Source organism: Furipterus horrens, unplaced genomic scaffold (genome assembly GCF_987537825.1).
Source record: "Furipterus horrens unplaced genomic scaffold, mFurHor1.1.pri manual_scaffold_11, whole genome shotgun sequence".
Lineage (NCBI taxonomy): Eukaryota > Metazoa > Chordata > Mammalia > Chiroptera > Furipteridae > Furipterus > Furipterus horrens.
In genome coordinates, this window is record NW_028327181.1 from 32,965,088 (window position 1) to 32,986,964 (window position 21,877).

The following is a 21,877-nucleotide window of genomic DNA, read 5'->3' on the forward strand; positions in this document are numbered from 1 at the left end:
AATGAATAACTTGCACTCACCTAAAATTAATTTCTATATCATCATGCTGGTAAATTGCTTCATTTTCCATGAACTAGCTCTTGGTACAAACATGTTTATTTTGCCCTCAGAATACCCCCCCTTCTCTCATCTGTGTACATCTAAGACAGATTTTAGTATTATCTCTTTTATACCATAAACTCCAAAAAAGTAGAAATTGTATTTACCAAAAATAATTTTGTTCTGGTGTGCTCATGGAAAATAGGCACAACATAAACTTTTTGCGTTGATGAAGATGCAAATATATTAATGCTTTTTTGAATATTACTGTAAGATGCTGATTTGTGTATTATGTCATTTGAAGAGAGTGTAAACTGCTGTGCATTTTGTTTTTCACTTTAAATGCACAAACACCAGAATAATAAGCTTTGTTTCATGGTTCATATAACAGTGTCAAATAATGTCCTTATTAAATTTATATATTCACAAGAAGCCAGATAGAGCATGGTTAGTCTACATTTGATCTATTTTTTTTCGCATCCCCCAACCAAAATTATAAATACTAATCAAACCGCCTACATTTATTGAATGATTGTTTCATGACAGATACTGCACTAAGTGCTTTATATGAAAAATTTCACAGAATGCTCGTGGTGACATTAAGTTGATAATCCTACCAGCCCCATTCCACAGATGAGAAAACCAAAGCTTAAAACAGTTATGTAAACAAGGTCACGGAATTAAGGAGTAGGGGTTTTGAGCTTAGGTCCAGCTGAGTGGGCTCTAAAATTATCTCCTACTGTTCCTCAAGTTTCCATTCTAAATAAGCCATGAAAGAAGTGAATTGAATGTGGTGGAAAATAAAGAACAGAATCTGGAGTATGAAAAACTCTACTTCACAATGATAATCTCAAGAAATACCAGCTGGAAATTTACCCCCCTCCCCTTTGTAGTGGTGTGATGGTCAACATTTAACCTGTCACTCTCCAGGAAGGAAAGGCCCTAATGTGCTGCATTGGCAGATTCCCAGGGTATATACACTCTCTCCAACCTGCCTTTATTGCATGCAGAGTTGAAAAGAGATTGTGCATGTGTCTGTTCCTGAACAAACCCAGAGACCTTGGGTCAGGCAGAAGACACTTCTGCTGTTTTGTGGGAGGACCCAGTGCAGGGGAAAGGATGGTGCTCTAGCGCTTACAGCAGAGTGATGGAATGCAAGTGCCACCAGCCTATTTTTAACTAGAAAGTGATGACAGCTGAATATATTCTCAGACTCTACATACAGTTAATAGCTTCCTGACCTAGACTTCACTTGCTTTATCCAGTCCCCAAACCAGAGTGCTTTAGTGCCTATGGGCTTTTATTGTTGGCTGCCCTCTCAATAGATGCATTTCTAACCAAATCCATGTCTATTATAAGCATAAAAATGGGGAGGTAAAAGGGAAAATACTTCTGTGCTGAATCACAATCCACAGAGGGTGAAGTGGGTATAAGCAACTGCCTGCAAAGGAGGACACCAAAGGTCATTGTCATGGAGTTTTAAGCAAAAAGGATTAATTTTGTCCAGCTGTCATTCACAGCTGCATCTTTTATTTATTCATTTCTCACATTAATAACATTTGATTATCTGTTCTCTTGTGAAAACAATGTATGTGTTGGGTAAAGCAAGGTTTTGCAGTCAGACCTATCTTGTAGGGGACTGCTTTGTGTGGTTTCAGGAACTGTAGCTTCGCCACAAGCTAGGCCTTGCAAAAGGCCTGTAAGTATTGGCTGGAAAACCAGGAAGGCAAGAAGGCAGGCATGACCCGATTTCTTCACTGGGGGTCCCCGTGGGAAATCAGGCTTAAAGAGTGTATATTATGATTTGAAGCTTGCTCTGCTCTCACCTGGTGGCACCAGAGAATCTGGCAGACCTTGACCTGAAGTGACTACTGTGTTCCTTTCATTGTTATCTGTAATCCCTAGAAAGTAATAGTAACTGAAGCATTTGGGGTTAATTGGTGACTTATGTATCCTGATTGTATACCTCTATATGTACCCTTCTCAATAAAAGGCGTGGGAAAAGGAAGTTCAGAGCTTTTCTCCTCTAGAGAGAACTGCCACCTCTCTTTTTCCCAGACAGAAATAGTGTCCGGGTTAACTCATTTCTCCTCATCTGTGATCCTGAAACCTCTGCAGGACAGAGTTTCCACTGAGCCAGGGCATGCAACCATACTATCTGAAGCTTTGTTTTATCTGCTTCCCATACCATTTAATCCTCACTAATATTATGCACATTTTACAGCCAAAAAAACTAAGTCACAAGGACATAAATGATGGCTTCTGAACAGAAAACAAGATAGACCCAGTTCTAGGGCCTGAGCAATTTACCAATATACTTTCTGAGCTCCTTTCCCCTGCCAACTACTCTCCTCTCTTCAGTTTTCAACAACAACACTAATTTCTTCTCTTAGGGGGATTCGCCAATGCTACTACTTCAATCAAAAAGGATGCTCCATCTCCCTATCTTCATCTCTTAAGTTATTCAAATTCTAGCCACTTTTTAAAGCTTTGAATTGAGTGCCAACTTCCATGTAGTGTTTTTGTGGATGATTCTAACCCAGGTAGATATCCCACTCATAGGCACAGTGGCTCTGTATTAAATTGCTTTGCCTTATCTACTCCCTGTTATATCTTTTCTGTCCTAAAATGTAAACCTTCATGAGCAGAAACCATATATAGACCTCGCAATGCTCATTTGCTTTTTAAATTGATTGACAATACTGTATCTATAGGTCTATTGATGAAACAAAGCTATAAAATTCTAGAATTGGGAGAAATATTTAACAGCTTTGAATGCTTATTACATGGTAAACTCTAAGCTAGGCATTTCACATATATAATGTTACTTAAACCTATATGTTTGATATTGTGACTTCCATTTTCAGGTTTTTAAAAAGGCCCGGATAAGTTAAAAACTTTGCCTACACCACATTATTAGATTTCAGCAAAGCTACAATTTAAGACAGAATCAGTGTGACTCTGAAGGCCATACCATGTTGCCCTGTGGGTCTTCATGTCCCTTGCCTTGCCTTGTCTCTGTGAGAGAGGCAGCTACACAAACCACCATCACATGGGTATTCCACCCAGTGCAGGAAGGAATTCCAGGTTCACATAGTAATACATCCAGCTTGTGTTACCCTTAATATTCAGAAACTTGTTCTTGTTGATTTTAATTCTCTCTTACTTCCATTTCATGGCATTTCTTTCTGTTTTGTAGGCAAAAATGGAGAAAAGAGCTGACTACCATTCCCTATATAATACTCCTGCATGGAGAGGAAAATTCTTATGATATTAACTCAATTTTCTTTACTGTAGTATGAAATATAGCCACTACTCTCTGAGAGTGAAGGGTTTTCTAATGGATGGACTTTTCTGCCCATACAGAATTATGCTGTAAGCAAGGAATACGAGTGCAAGCCCTTAGAAGGACTGGGTAATTAATCCACGGACAGATGCTTTTGAATCAAAGATTCACACTGAAACCAGCAGTCAGAACATCACAGCAAAGCTCATGGAGGAAAAAAGAAGGTGAGAAAATAACATGCTTCCCCAGTTACCTGCCATCACCGCTCCCTTCAAAATAGACTCCAAGTTAGGATACGGGGTTGGGAGCGTAGAGATGAGGCAGGTAAACCATGGCAGCACCTAATTTGGGGAAAGCATAGATTGGCAGGCATCCCCCCTGCCCTGGCAACTGGGGAAATAAAGCAGCTGCTCAGGAAACACAAAAACACAGTAGAGAGCAGAGGAGGTGAGCCTTTCAAATAAGACTGTTAAACATTTGAATCCAAGTTGCTAAGAAAAACATGACCAAATGTCATGCTGAAACAGGAAAGCTTTCCTGAGCCCTGGTGTGAAGGCCATGAGCAATGAAAGGGGAATCCTGTAAGGAAAACAACAGCGACACAGAAGCCTGTGCTAGCGTGATGACATCACTTTGCTTTCTTAGAGGAAGCAAAAGAAACCACCACCCAGCAGTGCGCCAATCCTCCATGCCATGCCTCCCTCCCCATATGCATATGGAGTCAGGGAGAGCCTTGGGGGTCCAGATCCCTAAAAGGAATCAGAACAGTGCATTTCAAAAACAAAGCCTCTGCCCTTTATTTAAAGATCAACGATTGCTCTTAATGTGTGTTGAAGGGAAAGAAGGTGGAATGTTGTCCCTTCAAGCCATTAAAAAGGGATTATGGACCAACTGACCAGGTAGGCATCGTGACCTGTGAACAGAAACTGGTCCTTTGGGACTGGGACTGCAGCTGAACAAAAGTCTGAAGAGACACGTCAGCAGCGGTTCACTGCAGCAGGGTGGTGAAGAGGGAAGTCTGCATCTGTGCACGTGTGCAAGGATATGTGCAATATTTTCTGCTGCTGTTGCTAGGATGCCTCCTCCACCCCCACTAGCCTCCCGCCCAATCAAAAGGTAGCTGCTTTTCATTGGTTGTCTGGCTTTATCGAATGACCGTGACAAGCTGGAGTCTGGCCCACATTATTGGTTTATTCCTTTAGCCCATTGTCAAGGGAGAGCAAATCAGACACCTAATCAATATTTTGTGAAGTGACACTAGACTCCTGGATAAATTTACATTAAATTCCTCCCTGTATGTGCCTTTGCACTCAGATAGCATCATATTAACTTCAGAGGTAGAGAGAAAGGCAAGCATTTAAACACTGTCATAGTCAGTCCCTCTGGATGTATCTTTGAGCCTAGGCAAAAATCTTGAAATGCCAAATATGCAACAGGAGAATTAGTTATAAACAAGATGTAAATCTTCTGAGCAGAAAGGGTACATTCGCAGCATCCCTTCTAAATGCAAATTGTCTTTCCTTTCTTTCTTATTACCTTCCTTCCTCTGTGCTCCTTCAACTTACAAGGAACAAAGAGACTGTGTTTCTTTCAAAACCAGCACTTCCATTTATGCACTACTCCATCCCCACTCACCAATTGAAAGATTTCCTATAATTTTTATCGTGTTCTTTAATATCATCAAATTTTTAAATATTCACTCTTTTCTGCTCATTTTCATTGTCATGAAAATATGCTACAGTATCTCATCTTAAAAAATAAAGATAAGAAGGAAAGAAAATCTCTTTATAGATCTAAGGCTGATTACAGCTGAAACACACTGGTACTGCGATGCTGATTTTCTTTTTTTACTAAGGTATGTGAATTTATTTATTTATTTGTTTGTTCATTTATTTTTAGAGAGAGGGGAAAGGAGAAAGGGAGGGAGAGAAACATCACTGTGTGGTTGCCTCTCACTCGTGCCCCCAACTGGGGTCCTGACGTGCAACCTAGTCATGTGCCCTGACGGAATTGAACCAACGACACTTGGCTCGCAGGCCCACGCTCAATCCACTGAGCCACAGCAGCCAGGGCTCTATGATGCTGATTTTTAAAATATTCAGTTAGTGAGCCTGTAGGTAAGAACCCACTACCCTGAGCTTCTCAAATACCCATTTCCAGTTTTTTAAACCCATCCTCTTCCCTGACACCTTCTTAATGCAGCAACCAAAAGTTGAAGTCTGGATCAGCAGGGCACTAAGATTCTGTTCCAGACCTACTTCAAGCACCCAATATGAATCATCAGTGCCTAGGCCACATTTATTAATATTAGACCCTAGGTTTTCTTTGAGTCATCTGCTCTCAATTACTTTCTTCCCCTTTATAGCAAAACCCTTGTAATAGATGTCTATTCTCATTGTCTCTATTTCTCTTCCTCTTTTCCCTTGAACATATTGTAATCAGGTTATCTTTCCAACTTTTCCAGCATAATAGCCTTTTTTTTTTCAGGGTTATCAATGAACTTTCAAATGTCAAATCTAAAAATCCTTAGTTATCATCTTATTTTGCTTATTAGTAGTGTTTGACACAGTTGACCTTTTCTTCTTCCTCTCCTTAACACATACTTATTTTTTACTTTCTTGTCTCTGAGACACCAATCAATCTCCCTTTTCGTCGGCGTCGTCGGCAGCCGTCCGTCTCGAGAGACGATGGCGTAGCTTCCTGAGAGTCTATCTGCACCGCCGAGAATGGCTGTGCAGTCCGATTCGGGAGTGACAATCCCTGCCGCACTTGGTACAGGTGAAGGCAGATGGCCGTTGTTGCTGCTGTTGACGCTGCTTCCGCCTCGATCTTTTCTGGACCGCCTCCTCGTTGCGCGCAGCCTCTGCACGTGACGTACCTTGCCTGACCGCGAGCCTCCAGGCTAGGCGGTCGTCTGCTTGAACTTCCCATGTGTTGCTTCTCTTTGCTGGCTTCTTCTCATCTTCTTGACCTCTAAACATAGAAGTGCACAGTTTGGGGAATTATCTTCTTTCTCTCTACACTCACTCTCTGGTGATCTCCTGTAGGCCCATGACATTGAACACCATCTATACTCCAATGATTGTCAAATTGCTATCTTCAACATTTCTCCTAAAATATAGATTCAAGATTCAATTGTCAATTCTGCTTCTTCACTTATGGATCTAACCTACATCTCAAATTTAAGTTTTATAAAAATTTAATATTGATCTTCCCCTCAAAAATTTTCTACTTGCCCCCAGTCTCCTATGTCTCCGCGCACAGCAGCATCATTCTTCCTGCTGTTTAACCCAAAATTCTTGGACTCAGGCTTGACTCTTCTCTTTTCCTCATACCACACTACAATCCACTAGCAAATTCTGAAATTTCACCTTCAAATCAGATCCAGAATATGACCATTTATCACCATTTCCCATCATAGCCATTTAAGACCAAATTCCTATCATATTTCCTCTTTATTATTGTAATGCCCATTCACAGTTCTCTTTGCCTTCACCTTTGCCCCTCAACCATCTCTTTTCCACACAGTCAGAATAAATCTCTTCAGTCAGTTTATGGAGCTCCTATGCTAGATGTTTTCAAATGGCATCCGTCTCCCCTAGAATAAAATATCAAGTCTATGTACTATTCATAGACACTGAAAGGCAGAGTTAACTATGAGGTGGGTTTTGCTCTTAAGGAGTGATTTATTATGTAACTTTAAAAACAAATAAAATAGCAAGCAAAAACAATTTGTGCACAACTTATTGGTAAGTTATGGGCTTAACTTTTTATTTAAAAACAGAAATTTCCCTTAATATGCAATAATATTATTTAATTTGTTTCCACTGACATCCTAAACTGACATTAAATTATAATTAGACATTAAAGCTAATTTCCAATGTACATAGTGAACTCTCAAAATATCCGCTGAGTAAATAAATAAATACTTAGAGAATATACTTCTTATTTTTACTTGTTTTTTTTAAATTTTTTTTATGTAACTTGTTTTATTCATAATTTGTTGTGTTTTAGGGTACCAAAAGTGATTCCACTGGTTGCTATTGAACAAAAAAAAATTAACCTCATCTTAAATCCACTGATCCATTGCATTCAATGGCAATATTCAATGGCAATATTCAATGTTAAAAGAAACATAAAAACAAACATGCACACAATGGTACAGTTTTCATAAAGGTCTATTTCATTATTGGTGGGTAGCTTATTTAACAGTTAAATACATTTAAGTAATGTATAGGTGCCTGCACAACCGCAGCACTGGTGACTAGATAACCAATTCAACTAGAAACCAGCTACAAGTAACTGTCTAAATATTTAAAACACAGCTATTGTTTAGCTCATCCTTTGTTTTGATCATCTTGGAGGGGAAAAAGCCTGCTGGTCACACTGGAAACATATTAAGGCCAAATCTTCTGATATCCATTCCCAGAGGTTTCTTTCAGCTGGATTAAGCCTCCAACTCCAGGGCAAGCCCAAGTTTGTGGTCTTCAGCATTAATGCTCTTCCCATCTACCAGAGCAGACAGCGCAAGCTTCACACCAGGCCTCAGAGTCTGAGTGTAGCCCACTCCAATTAAACTAGAGTTGTTGACTTTTGCAGAAATGGAAGCAGTGGGATCCAACTGATATTTAGCTGCAATGCCAAAGCGAGTGCAGTTGGTACCCAATGTCCAAGCAAGGTTTACTGAAGTGTCAAGATCTTCACATACTTTCTGATAAATCGAGCCTCCAAATTCTGTGCAATCACTGACATTAGTGTGTAGCTGGAAGTCCCCAGTCTTGTAGCCCACTGCAAAGTTATTCTTTGTCAGCTTTGATTTGGCACTATCAAAGGTCATCTGGTATCCAGCAAGCCAGCCCTCATAACCAAAGACAGCTGAACCATGGATTGCAGGTCCAGCAAAATCAAAGTCAACATCATAACCAAGGTTTATACACTCCCTCTTGTAAGAAGATTTGATTTTACCACTTTTCTTTCCTGTGTTTGGTGAAAATGTGGTATCAAATGTCAGTTTCAAACCTTGACAAATCTGGTCTTCAATTGTGATTTCTGTTCCCAGAGTTTTATCAGTGTTCCATTTCTCTGTGAAAGTCAGACCACACTCACACCATTTACATTTGGTCTCCAAGGTCCTAGTAACTTTACCAGTGTCTGTATTAGATGAACCAGATGTTGAGAATTCCATGCCACTGCATGACTTTGTTTTCACGTCCAGTTTCACTAACCCAAAACCAAATCTTTCATTGAAAATATCTCTGGCAGTTTTGCCAAGGTCAGCATATGACGAAGGGATACCCATTGGCCGAGTGCAGCTCTGTCCATAGGTCGCCATGGCAAGGCCGCGGGAAAAGGTGATCTGGTGGTCTCCTGAGGGGGGGCGTTGCCGCCGCTCGCCTGCCTCGGAATGGGGCTGCGGCTGCCCTACTTTTTACTTGCAAATTGAATATCTACTGTATAAGGTGTGGTCTTTCATATATTTAAATTACATTTTTACCCCACCAACTTATTATCTCCATTTTAAAGTTGAAACCATAATTTTGTGTCTCATAAAAGTTTAAGGTTTTCCTTAGGGTATCATAATAAGTAGCAAAGTTTGAGACTTGACCAGTGGTCTATGTGGCTTCAATGCCTGCCTCTGCCATGGCCATATCATGATGAGTCATTGTATGTCTGTAAGACTTTTACCATTACACGGTGGGACAAAAGTAGATTTACAGTTTACAGTTTATTCTTGTTGTATTACATATTAATTATTATATTATTTTCCATGCAAACAACTGTAATACTACTTTTGCCTCATCCTGTATAATGCTTCATTATTATCTTGACAAACCTCCAAAACTTATTGCAAAGTGACAGACAGATAATCCTATCCTTAGTCTACAGATGGGCATGCTAAGCTCCAAAGAGGCTCAATGTCAAGCAAGGGAATTCAAAACCCAATCTTTTGTTCCTTTCTCCCAGTATGTCTTCATTGCTGTCTCATGCTATCTTACCTATATTTTTCTTAGCTACATGAAGTAGGCCCATTCACCCTTTATATCCCAAGACAGATTTTCTAGAGTTTACAATCTCATAATGTGTATAGTTTATTAACCACCTTTCCCATATACCATTATTTAGTATGTCAATTCCCTAGCTCCTGGATCGTAGAAACTTAATGCTGTTTTCTAGAGATGTTCTCAAGCTCATGGGAAGCTGAAGTCAAGTAATCAAACTTTAAATATCAAATTTCAATCAAGTATTTACTTATACTATGAAATCAAAACAATTTAAAATTTTTTACTTGTATATTGTGACATAATCCAATAAGAAACCATATTCAATGTAATGAAAAAAATTTAAATTTTATGTATTTTTAAGAATCAAGCTTCTATTAACCATCGTGACTTATCCTTATTTACATCAAAAATGTCTTTTTTTTTTTTGTCAGTAGCCTCTGTGTTGAATGATTCTTCTATGGTTGAAGGGGAGATCCAAAAAGGAGAACCCTATTGAGGATACAGAACAGCAGAATGACAGTGTAGATAGTCTTTGTTAAAAAGAAAACTGATTGCCAAAGTCAGGTAACTATGAAGTCCCAGCTGGCTGAACAAATCAGATAAAATTATAGTTATTAGAAGAAACATAGCTTTATTTCAGTTTTACAAAGAGGAAAATAATAATCCATACAAAGCTTTGCAATGGCCCAACTCCATGGAATGAGTAAATAAATGAATGGCCACTCAATCATTTAACAAGTTTGCCTGCTGTTTCCAAGGCACCATTGTGAAGTGCTCTGTTGTATGTACAAGTTGTCTGTAAATAGCCACTCCGCTTGAACTTTGCACCTGGGCGCCTCAGCACTTGTATACCAGTGTATCCTGTTAAGGAAACTGACCCTGGGAAACAGGGTCAGATAAATCGTCGTCGGCAGCCGTCCGTCTCGAGAGACGATGGTGTAGCTTCTTAAGAGTCTATCTGCACCGCCGAGAATGGCTGTGCAGTCCGACTCGGGAGTGACACGGTATCTGTCTCCTCCCGTGTTGAATCGACATCTTACGATGATGCTGGAGTGTCCTCTCCAGTGAAGCTGAAGCTACAGAGCCTGGGCAGGGTGATATGGAGGGTCTGCTGTTGCCCATGCAGCAGACACCCCCTCTCTTTGCAGCTGAAGGGTCCAAGGGAAAGACGGAGTCAATACAGCTTGGCTTCAGGTGCGCCGCAGGAGTTGCCGGTGTTGACTACAACGTCAAGCCGCCTTAGGGACTCCGGCTCCGGATTTTCTGTCGGGGTTTACTCCCTTAGCCTTTCCCCTGAAGAGGTATGCCGCAAGGCAGCGGAGGTTTTTTGGAGTCAGAGTTTTCCTTCTCTGATGTGCCCTGACTGGAAGATCAAACCAGCGACACTTAGCTCGCAGGCCGACGCTCAATCCACTGAGCCAAACCAGCCACTTGTATACCAGTGTATCCTGTTAAGGAAACTGACCCTGGGAAAACAGGGTCAGATAAATAATATTACAGTAACAAGCCTTTTAGTATGGTCCACAGAAAGAATTTTAATGCCTCTACACAAACAATGGAGACAATGAAAATAGGTAAACCTCTTTTAAGTGAATTGCTAAGAAATAGTTGTATTTTTGAGATAAAGACAAGTCTAGTGGTTGCACAAGCTATGTAACTCCAGATCATGGTCTGGGAACCCAAATAAATGCATATTTTTTTAAAAAGTAAGTTAGTTCTGGTTTGGTTTACTAAAATCAATTTTCTTAAGATTTGACATACAATACAATACAATACAATAGTTGCTGTCACATTTGAATAGTTAATATACTTTCTTTTAAGTATTTTTCATGTGTATAATTCATGATCATAGGCTCCCTGAGAGAAACATGAGTTACTTTTTAGAGGCTTCATATTCTGTAGAATTTTATCAGTGCTGAGTATAAAAAGTACTCTGTAGAAAGTCCAAAATCTAAATCAATGACCTCACAAACAGGAATAATTCTATAGACTGGGAAAATGTTACCATGACACTGAAAAATCAAGGCCATGTACATAGTGGAGACCTACCAACTCACATAACCCAGAGAGGGAAAGAATTCAGGTAGGTCTTGATTGATCCTCTTGGCACATCTGTGAAGACTATAGGACTCTGCAGAGAACAGTTTGAACCCACTGAACTAGCGTACCTCCTCATTTCTCAGAGAGAAAATCCAAGACCAAGACAAAATGACAGATCCATAATAATATAAGCCAGCTATTGCTGAGATACAAGTTTCCTGATTTCCAAAACAGCACTTTTTCTCATACCAAACTCTTCTTAATTTCAGAGCCTACTGCATTCTCCCTAGGGCAAAATGTACCCTCTATTTCAGGCAACCAGAGCAGGCCAGGTTGAATCAGAGCCACCCAAGGCCATTTGTCAGTGCCACTCCTCCACCAGGCAATGCCGGCCTTGGCATCTGGTCCTGGTCCCTAGCACTTAGCTCTCATAATTAAAAACCCTGACATATATAAACAGACTGTAATTTAAGCATTATATGGTCAGCGAGTAGAGGCCAAAATGGATGAATGTTGACTCATAAATTAAGAAGGAGCCAGTTTACTTAACAGTCTTGTTTGTCTCTAATGACAGGTATATAAATATTACAATTACTACCAAGAGCTTTTTATAACTCTTAACTGAAAATATTCCTCAACTCCATAGCAAGTTTAACAAAACTTACTCTATCCCATTTTGGGTAATTGGTACTGTTTGGGGGCCATTGGGTTGGAGGTATTTTCAGGTTAAGTCATGACTTGATTACTCCCTGAGACATGCCAGTAGCAACATTATGAGAAAACACTTTGTGGCTCTTTGTGGAACACTAGGACAACCTACTGGCTCAGGCTCCACATGACTGTATATGACTTGAGCAGCGCTATCCTTGGGACAGACACGGTTCCCAAGAGTCCCCACCCAGATGAGCTCTGAGCGATCTGAAGCAGCAGCAACCGCATAATCTGAGACTTGTGCTGTTTTCCCCGATCGCTGCGATCTGATCGTGGCAATCTTGTTGCACTCACAAATTGCATTTTCCTTTTTGTAAAACAATCTAGATGGAGACTTGTTACTTAAATTGTGGTCAAGTGCATTTGCATCATCTGGGAGCTTTGTTAAACAGGTAGAATCCCAAACCTGATTCTTGCCCCATTGAACCAGAACCTCCATGAAATGTGAGAGGCACAGATTAAGAGAGTAAGACCATGATCCTTTGGCTTCACCACTGGCTCCATCTATAAAATTTTAGTAGACTACTTTGGGTTTTCTGCACATTTAAGTGGACAAAGAAAAGACCTCAATAAAATTCAAAATGAATGTAATTTTTTAAAAAATTTGCTCTAGCAGGCTTACCATCTTTTTCCCCCTCAGGACTGTTGGAGCAAAATGTGCTTTGGATCACCAGTAAAAATTTGAAGGGGGAATATGTATGCATGGTGAACTGTGATAACTAACTGCAAATATATCTGGCATTGAAGTACCTCTCCTCTATTTCAAGACACCTAGTTGGCCACCAAGTCCTTTAGCTTTTACCTTCTAAGTGATCTTTTAAATCTGAGTCCTCCCTTCAATTCCCACTGCCTTCCTTTAGCCTATATCCTCCTTATCTACAAAATGGGTATTAAAAATAGTCTCTCAGATTTATACTTGGTCTTCCTGTGTAATATTTTGCTATTCTCCATTGCATTCTCCCAAATGTCATCAGAAAGAATGTTCTCAAAGACAAATCTGATTATATTATCTTTTTGTTTAAGGTCTCTAATGATTTCTGGTAAAGGCAAACTTCCGATATTTTATGTAATGTCTTTGGTGATATTGCTTTTGTTTTCATTTGCCCAATTCTGTTTCTCCCACTTCCTTTCTTTTACACCAACTTCCTAATGCATGGGGTCCATGCCCCTCTCTTTGCCTAAGCTGCATCTCTGCTGGAATCACTCTTTTTTCTTTCATTACCTCTGTGAATCTTATTAATCAATACTCTATAACCAAGGTAGAGTTGATCATCCTTGGAGCCTGGTGGCACTCCATTAGCAACAGCACTTTCACTGAACTGGAGCATTTGTCCACTTGTCTGTTCCTTGCGTTTGTCTATGAGATCATGGAGCCAGGCATGATGTCACCACTTTCTTCTTTGGTATTTTGCGTATTAAGTACTATTGCCAACATAGAATAGCACTCAATGAATGTTTGATGAATTAAATAATTAAATGAATACAGTCATTGTGTAAAATAGCTATAATGGGAACTATGAAAAACACACAGCAGCCACAGATCTAGTGGAAATATTTTCAGTGGATTAATCTTTGAGATTCTCCAATGATGAATATTAAAGATGAATTGATGTAATAGTGAAAATTTCTCATGTTAACTCTTTCACTACCCTAAAGGGAAATGATCTATCTCAAATCATTTATTAAGCATTTAATCATATGTGATATGTAATGATCAGCAGATAACCTAAGTTACAATCTATCTTTGTATTCTAGGATCTTTCAGTTTAACACATTAAACATGGACACCAGCCACTCCCAGATGGCCATAGACTTCTTTGCTATGGGGCCTGATGGTGTTTTCAGAAAGGGAGTAGTAAGGTGAATAGAAAAAAAAGTTCCAGAAATTAGGTCTCAACTTCTGTTCTGCTGAGTTCCTGCATTGGAGTTAACAGAACTTTATGCTTCACGCTCAGCTCAACTGGTCTCTCAGATCAATTTGGGACTTCAGCAAAAAATATTTCAAGGACCCTGGCTCTTGCTCAAACATCAAGCTGCAGTTGTACCCTGTTTTTCACATTGCATTCCAATTCTCTGCTTCAGAGGCCAAGAACTGCCTTATATTCCACTTTTGCTGAAGAAAACAATAACAATAATTTTATTTCACACATTAATGCAAAATTACTACATTCCAGGTATCATTCTAGATACATTATGTATGCTAACAAGTTTAATCTTTACAAAAGTCTACTTACTAGGCACTGAATTATCATATTTTAAAGATGAGGAAAACAAAAATGCAAAAATGTTTCCATATATTGCTTGGTTTTTGGTTTCTCCTGATCATGTTCTGTCTAATTACTGCAGATTCCATATGCTGACTTCTTTGGGTTGCCTAGCTCTTCAGATAGTATGCTCTAAACTTTGAAGTCAGGTTTGCATACCCTCTGTCCCCATGCCACATGCCCATGGCCACCTTCCAGTCTGCAGATTCATATACTCATTCCATTCTGTTCTGAAGAGGAAATAAAAAAAAAAAAAACAACCATGTGGCCATTTATTTTCTACTATATTTAATATAGAAAATTAATTTTGATAGAATTAAACTCGAGCATGTAATATGAACAAAACACCAAGTGGTGACAGTCATCCACTCTACAGAATATCAGAATTATGGAAAGAGAAAAGGAAAGAAAAGGTCTGTTTTTAAGAAAGCATCATTTTCAAGGAGATCCAAGATGGCTGTGGAGTAGATGGAAGCTACACTCACCACCTCCTAGGACTAAACTGGAGTTACAACTATAATACAGAACATTCATTCTAAATAACCAACTAAAGACTAATGAACAGAAGTCCTATAACCAAGGATTTACGGAAGAAGCAACATCAAGACTGGTAGGAAGAAGGTGCTGAAGAAGAGAAAAGGGCTGGCCCCACTCTCACATGTAGCTTCTGAGAATCCAGAGGGCTATCTCAGTTGCAAAGGTGGCCCCTGAGGAGTGTAGTGTCCCTACCTTATACTGCGCTCCTTAGCCCAAAGCACCAGAGTCAGGAAAAAGTACTAACACACATTGACTCTGAAAATCAGCAGAGATTCTGACCACCAGGAAGAGATGTGGGTCTGTTAGAAAACTTGGTGCCTCTGAAAGGATCAGTGCCCCAAATCTCCCTCCCAGCCACTCACTCTGGGCTTCAGTGGAGCGAGGGTAAAGTGGAATAGAGTCCTGTGAAGAGAGACTGGCTTTCTGTGGCACTGAGGACAGAGCTGAAGGGACAGCTGCCAGAGTCCCAGAGCTGAATCCCCTTATCACACTGCAGAGGTATTCTTTCTTGGGTGGAGCATGCCCCTCCATATGACATCAGTCTGAAGGAATGTAATAGCTCTACCCTCTGGACTCTCTGTTATGCTTCTCTGTGGAGCTCACACCCTGTGGAGTAGCCAGCTGCCTGGGCTCAGGGTACAGAGTCAAGCTGGACTCACAGGGTATCAGCGAATGAGCTGTGTGGCTGTTGGAGAGTGGCCATTCCACCACATTCCTGCAAGCTTGATCAGTGTCCCCCTTTCAGGGGAGACCTACTAGCCCCAAACTCAGGACTCTTGGTGGCCTCACCCTGCTGGGCTTAGGTGCTCCAAGAGGTCCAGGAAGAATCCAGGGCAGACTGAACTTTGTGGCTCTAGAAGAGGCATCATTATTTCTTCACACTCATGAACAGTGCAGAGCCCTCCCTTCACATATCCAGATCCTAGTCAATTTGGGCCTGGTGAACACTGCTGGCCGCCCCCTTATAACGCCCTAAAATTCTGCCAAACAACAAACGTCTGTGGGTGACAGCTAGCCTTATTTTACCCTGTGACTTTTGCTGTGTAGCTTCTGACCAGTATTGGTACCCAGCTTTAATCTATATCAATCTTAAATCTGCATCAATCTTAAATCTGTATCAATCTGACAAACACCACTGTGAAGCTACCTGATACAACTCACATACTGTTAGAGGACCATAGGCAGGACAGGTGGAGGCAGGCAGAGGGGGTGACTTGGTTCTTTTGCTGACCTGTCCGCAGGCTCAGTGCTGGTGGAAGTCAGGCTTGGTGCATAACCTGTCTCTTTCCACACACACCCATGTCCAGCTGAGACAACCACAAACTACACATAACTTTGTAGCTCCTAACAGGTTGCCTACACCCAGTCATAGGTTGCACCTGACATTGACCTTCACCAGAGTCCCTCCCAAGAGGCCTCATGACCAATACACCCAGTGGAGAGCTTTAGTCAGCATCAGATCAGGATCTAGTTAGCTCCACAAGCATCAAATCCAAAGGGAGATCTTGGTAGGCCCCAGACCGAACTGAAGACATTCTGTTTTGTGTGGCAACTGTATAGCAGTTTGTACACTGTGGTCAGGGTCTGTCCTCACAGTAAGGCAGTTAAGGGTCAGCCCCATACACAGATGGCAACCACAGTCAACACTCAATTAGAATAGAATGGCTCACATAACCCACACAAGGGATATTCCTAGAACACTCAGTTCAGATGAACAAGAAAGACTATGCCACCAGATCCCACAGAATACCTACTACATAAGGTCAGCATATCAAGACTAGGAGTCATAGCAGAGCTACATAAAAAAACTGAAACAAACAAAAAGTGACAGCCAAAATGGGGAGATAAAGAAATATGCCCTAAATAAAAGAACAAGAAAAGTCTTAAAAAAAAAAAAAAAAAGAGCTAAGTGTAAAGGAGGTAAGCAGTGTACCAGTTATAGACTTCAAAAAATAGTTCAAAATGATTATAAGGTTGCTTGAGGAACTTAGTGAGAACTACAACAGTATGAAAAGGACAGAAGAAATCATAAAAAAGAACCAGTCAAAAATAAAGAATATAATATAGAAAATAAAGAATGCACTAGGAGAAATAAACCATAGTTAGATGAAGCAGAAGATCAAATCCATGACTTGGAAGACAAGGTAGCAGAAAACACTGAATCTAGCAGCAAAAAGAAAAAGAATTAAAAGGTTAAAATAGTTTAGGGGGCCTTTGACACAACACGAAGCATAACAATATTCACATCATAAAATACCAAAAATAGAAGAAAGAGAGCAAAAGATTGAGAACCTATTTGAATAAATAATGACTGAAAACTTCCCTAGGCTGGTAAAGGAAAAAGACACATAAGTCCAGGAAGCACAGGGGGTCCCAAGGTTGAGTATCTTTTTTGAAAAGAAGAAAAAGAGTATAATGGCACTAAGTATGACCTTATTAATAATTACTTTAAATGTAAGTGGCTTAAGTACTCTAATCAAAAGACATAGGTTAGCTGGATAGATACCCATATATATGCACTCTACAAGAGACTCCCCTTAGAACAAAAGGTAGACACAGACTATAAGTAAAAATATATATATAAATGCTTCATGAAAATGGATATAAAAAAAGAAAAGATGGATAGCAAAATTAATATCTAACAAAATATACTTTAAAACAAAGGCTACATTAAGAGACGAAGAATGACACTACCTGATGATAAAAGGATTGAGCCAACAAGAGGATATAACCCTCATAAACATTTATGCACCCAGCATAGGAGCACCTAAATATATAAAGCAAATCTTGATGGACAGAAATGGAGAGACTGACAGTAATACAGTCATAGTGGGAAGTTTTAACATCCCATTGACATTAATTTATATATCTTCCAGACAGAAAATAAACAAGGAAACAGCAACCTTAAATGATAGACTAGATCATTTATTTTATTTTTATTATTGTTCAATTACAGGTGTCCCAATTTTTCCCTTGCTGATCTGCCCTGCCCTGCCCACCTCCCTTATTTAACTAACTTCAGAGCATTTCACCACAGCAGAGTATACATTCTATTCAAGTGAACATGGGACATTTTCTAGGATAGACCACATGTTAGGACACAAAACAAGTCTAGATAAATTGAAGAAGATTGAAATTATATCAAGCATCTCCTCTGACCACAATGTTAGGGACTAGAAATAATAAAAAGAAAAAATCCCTAAAAATACACAACCACATGAACTAAGTAGCATGTTATTAAACAATGAATGGGTTAACAATGAGATAAAAGTAGGGCTCAAAAGATATTTTAAAACAAATGAAAATGAAACACAACAACTCAAAATATGTAGGACACAGCAAAAGCCATCTTAAGAGGGAAGTTCATAGCATTGCATGTCCTCCTGAAAATAAGAGTCTTAAATAAACAATCTAAATTTATACTTTAGGAATTAGATAAGTAACAACAAACAAACCCTAGAGTGAGTAGAAGAAAGCAAATAATAAATATCAAGCAGAAATAAACAAAATAAAGCAAAATTTTTTTTTCAGAAAATTAATGAAACCAAGAACTTTTTTTCATTAAATAAACAATATAAAACTTTAACAAGACATCAAGAAAAAATAAGAGACAGGGTCCAAATTAAAAAATCAGAAATAAAAGACAAGAAGTAATACCAACATCACAGAAATACAAGATAAGAATATATTACAAAAACAATTTGCCAACTAATTTGACATTCTAGAAAAAAAATGGATGTTACCACCCACATACAATCTCATAAAACTGAATGGAGAAGAAACAGAAAGTCTGACCAGACCAATTACAACTAGTGAAATTAAAGCAGTACTCAATGAAATTCCAAAAAACAAAAATCCTTGACCAGATGGCTTCACAGGTGAATTTTCTAAATAGTCAAAGAAGAACTAACACTTATCCTTTTAAAACTATTTCATAAAGTTCAAGAAGAGGGAAGATTCCCAAGCTTATTTAACAAGGCAAGCGTGTATTATCTTAATTCCATAAGCATATAAAAACACTACAAAGAAAGAAACTTATAAGCCAATATCACTGATGAACATAAATGCAAAAATCCTCAACAAAATATCAGCAAACCAAATCATTAAAAGCATTATACAGCATAAGTGAGATTTATTCCTGGGGTGAAAGGTTGGTACAATATCTGCAAATCAATTATGTTATATACCACATAAACAAAATGAAGAATAAAAATTATATGATCATATCAATATATGCAGAAAAACATTTGATAATTATCCAGCACCCATTTATGATTTAAAAAAAAAATCCCTCAGCAAAGTGAGAATAGACGGAACATAATATAACTTAATGAAGCTCACATATGACAAACCCACAGCTAACATCAATGGTGAAAAACTGAAAGCATTTCAAGATCCAGAAAAAGACAACGATGTCTGCTCACTGCTCTTATTCAGCATAGTACTGGAATGCTAGCCATAACAATCAGACAAGAAGAAAAAATAAAAGGCAGGCAAATTAGAAAAGAAGAGATAAAACCGTCATTATTTGCAGATGACATAATACTGTATGTAGAGAACCCTAAAGACTGCACCAAAACAAACAAACAAACAAACAAACAAACTAGAACTGAACAATAAATTTAGTAAAGTAGTAGGATACAAAATAAATATACAGAAATTGATTGCATTTTATACATTATCAGATGGGAAACTAAAGAAAACAATTCCATTTATAATTGCATCTAAAAATAATAAAAACCCAAGAATGAATTTAACCAAGGAGGTAAAAGATCTGTACTGAGAGAATTATTAGACACTGAAGAAGAGACAAATAAATGTAAGTATACACCATTCTCATAGATAAGAAAAATCTGCAGATTCAATTAGGTTTCTATCAAAATAACAATGGTATTTTACACAGAACTAAGAATAGTAATCCAAAAATTTATATAAAACCACAAAGACCCCAACTAGTGACAACTATCTTGATAAAGAAGAACAAAGTTGGAGGTATCACTCTATGTGATATCAAATTATACTACAAGTCTATAATAATCAAAACATCATGGTACTGTTATAAAAAGAAACATATGAATTAATGTTATAGAATAGAGAGCCCAGAAATAAACCCACATCTATGTGGTCAATTAATATTTGACAAAAGTGGCAAGAACATAGTATTGGGCAAAGACAATTTATTTAATAAATGGTGACTGGAAAATTATACAGGCACATGAAAAAAATGAAACTAGACCATCTTCTTACACCATATAAAAGAATAAATTTTAAATGGGTTATAAACTTAAATGTAAGACTCAAAACCATAAAACCCCTAAAAGAAAATGTAGCCAGTAAAATCTCAGCCATTTCTCTCAGTAATAGTTTTTTCTGAAATATCTCCTCAGGCAAGAAAAACAAAAGAAAAATAAATAAATAGAATTACATTATACTAAATAGTTATTGCACAGCAAAAGAAACCATCAACAAAATGAATGAGAGAATATATTCACCAATTATACATCTGATAGGGGGTTAATATCTAAAATTTAAAAAAAGTCATATCACTCAGCACCAAACACACAAACAAACAAACAAAACAAACAATCCAATTTAAAAATTGGCAAAGGACCTGAATAGACACTTCTCCAAAGAGGACACAGAGAGGGTCCATAGACATATTAAAAGATGCTCAATATCACTAGTCATCAGAAAAATGCAGATTAAAACCACAATGAAATATCACCTCACTGTCTCAGAATGTCTATCATCAATAAATCAGACAAGTGTTGGCCAAGATGTGCAGAAAAGGAAACTCTTGTGCACTGTTGGTGGAAATGCAAACTGATACAGTCATCATGAAGAATAGTTTGAAGTTTCCTCAAAGAGTTAAAAATGGAACTGCCTTATGACCCAGTAATTTCACTTCTGAGTATATATCCAAAAGAAATACAAAACACTAATTTGAAAGAATATATGCACACCCATGTTCTTTTCAGTATTACTTATAATAATCAAGATTTGGAAGCAGCCCAAGTGCTCATAAGTAGACGAGTGAATAAAACAACTGTGGGACATCTACACAATGGAATGCTACTTGCCCATAAAAAGAAGAAAACCTTACCATTTGCAATAACATGGGTGGGCCTAGATCGTACTACACTAAGTAAAATAAGTCAGTTAGAGAAACACAAATACCATATGACTTAACTTATATGTGAAATGTAAAGAACATTATAAATAAGCAAACAAAACAGAAACAACCTCATCAATAATAGAGAACAGACTAATGTTTGCCAGAGGGGAGGTGGTTTAGGGGCTGGGTGAGAGAAGTGAAGGGATTGAGAAATACAGATTGATATTTACAAGATAGTCATGGGGACCTAAAGTACAACATAGTCAATAATATTGTAATAACTGTATAGTGCCAGGTGGGTACTGAAAATATCAGAGAAACACTGTGTGAAGTATATGATTGTCTGACCTCTATGCTGTATACCTGAAACTAATACAAAATTATACTGAATGTGACTGTAATTGGAAAAAATTTTAAAGAATGTCTATTTTTCAGGAATTCTCCTAAACATCTATCCAGGCTCCCAAACGTTTTTGCAACAAAGCACAGGATGTCCGTTAACAAACTAAAAACCTACACACTGTACCAGTGCTGCTCTATTACCTAGGAGGAAGAATATGTAGCAACACCTGCACAAACTCAGGATTTTGTCCCTAACAAGTATTTTCAATGGGTATTTATTAACTCTCATATCTGCACAGTTCACCTAATAACAGCTGTCTGTTTCATGCTCAGTGTTGAGGTCAATATCACAGATGCTGTTTAGCAACAGTTCCCCTTTCAGACAGTTTTATGACCAGATAGGAGAGATGACTTGGGGAGGGCAGAGTAGAAGCCATCCACTTCCCTGGGCATAGAGTCCTAAAACAGATTACATTTCCAGACACACATCTATAGGGATGCATAACAATATCCTCCAGGGAACTTTGAGAAACAGATTAGA

At 38.5% G+C, this 21,877-nt stretch overlaps 1 pseudogene; it reads right to left on the reverse strand.

Annotated features, from left to right (window-relative positions):
• Window positions 1-7,638: 7,638 nt before the first annotated feature.
• LOC149997364 (non-selective voltage-gated ion channel VDAC2 pseudogene) lies at window positions 7,639-8,657 on the reverse strand (annotated as a pseudogene).
• Between the last annotated feature and the right edge of the window lie 13,220 nt (window positions 8,658-21,877).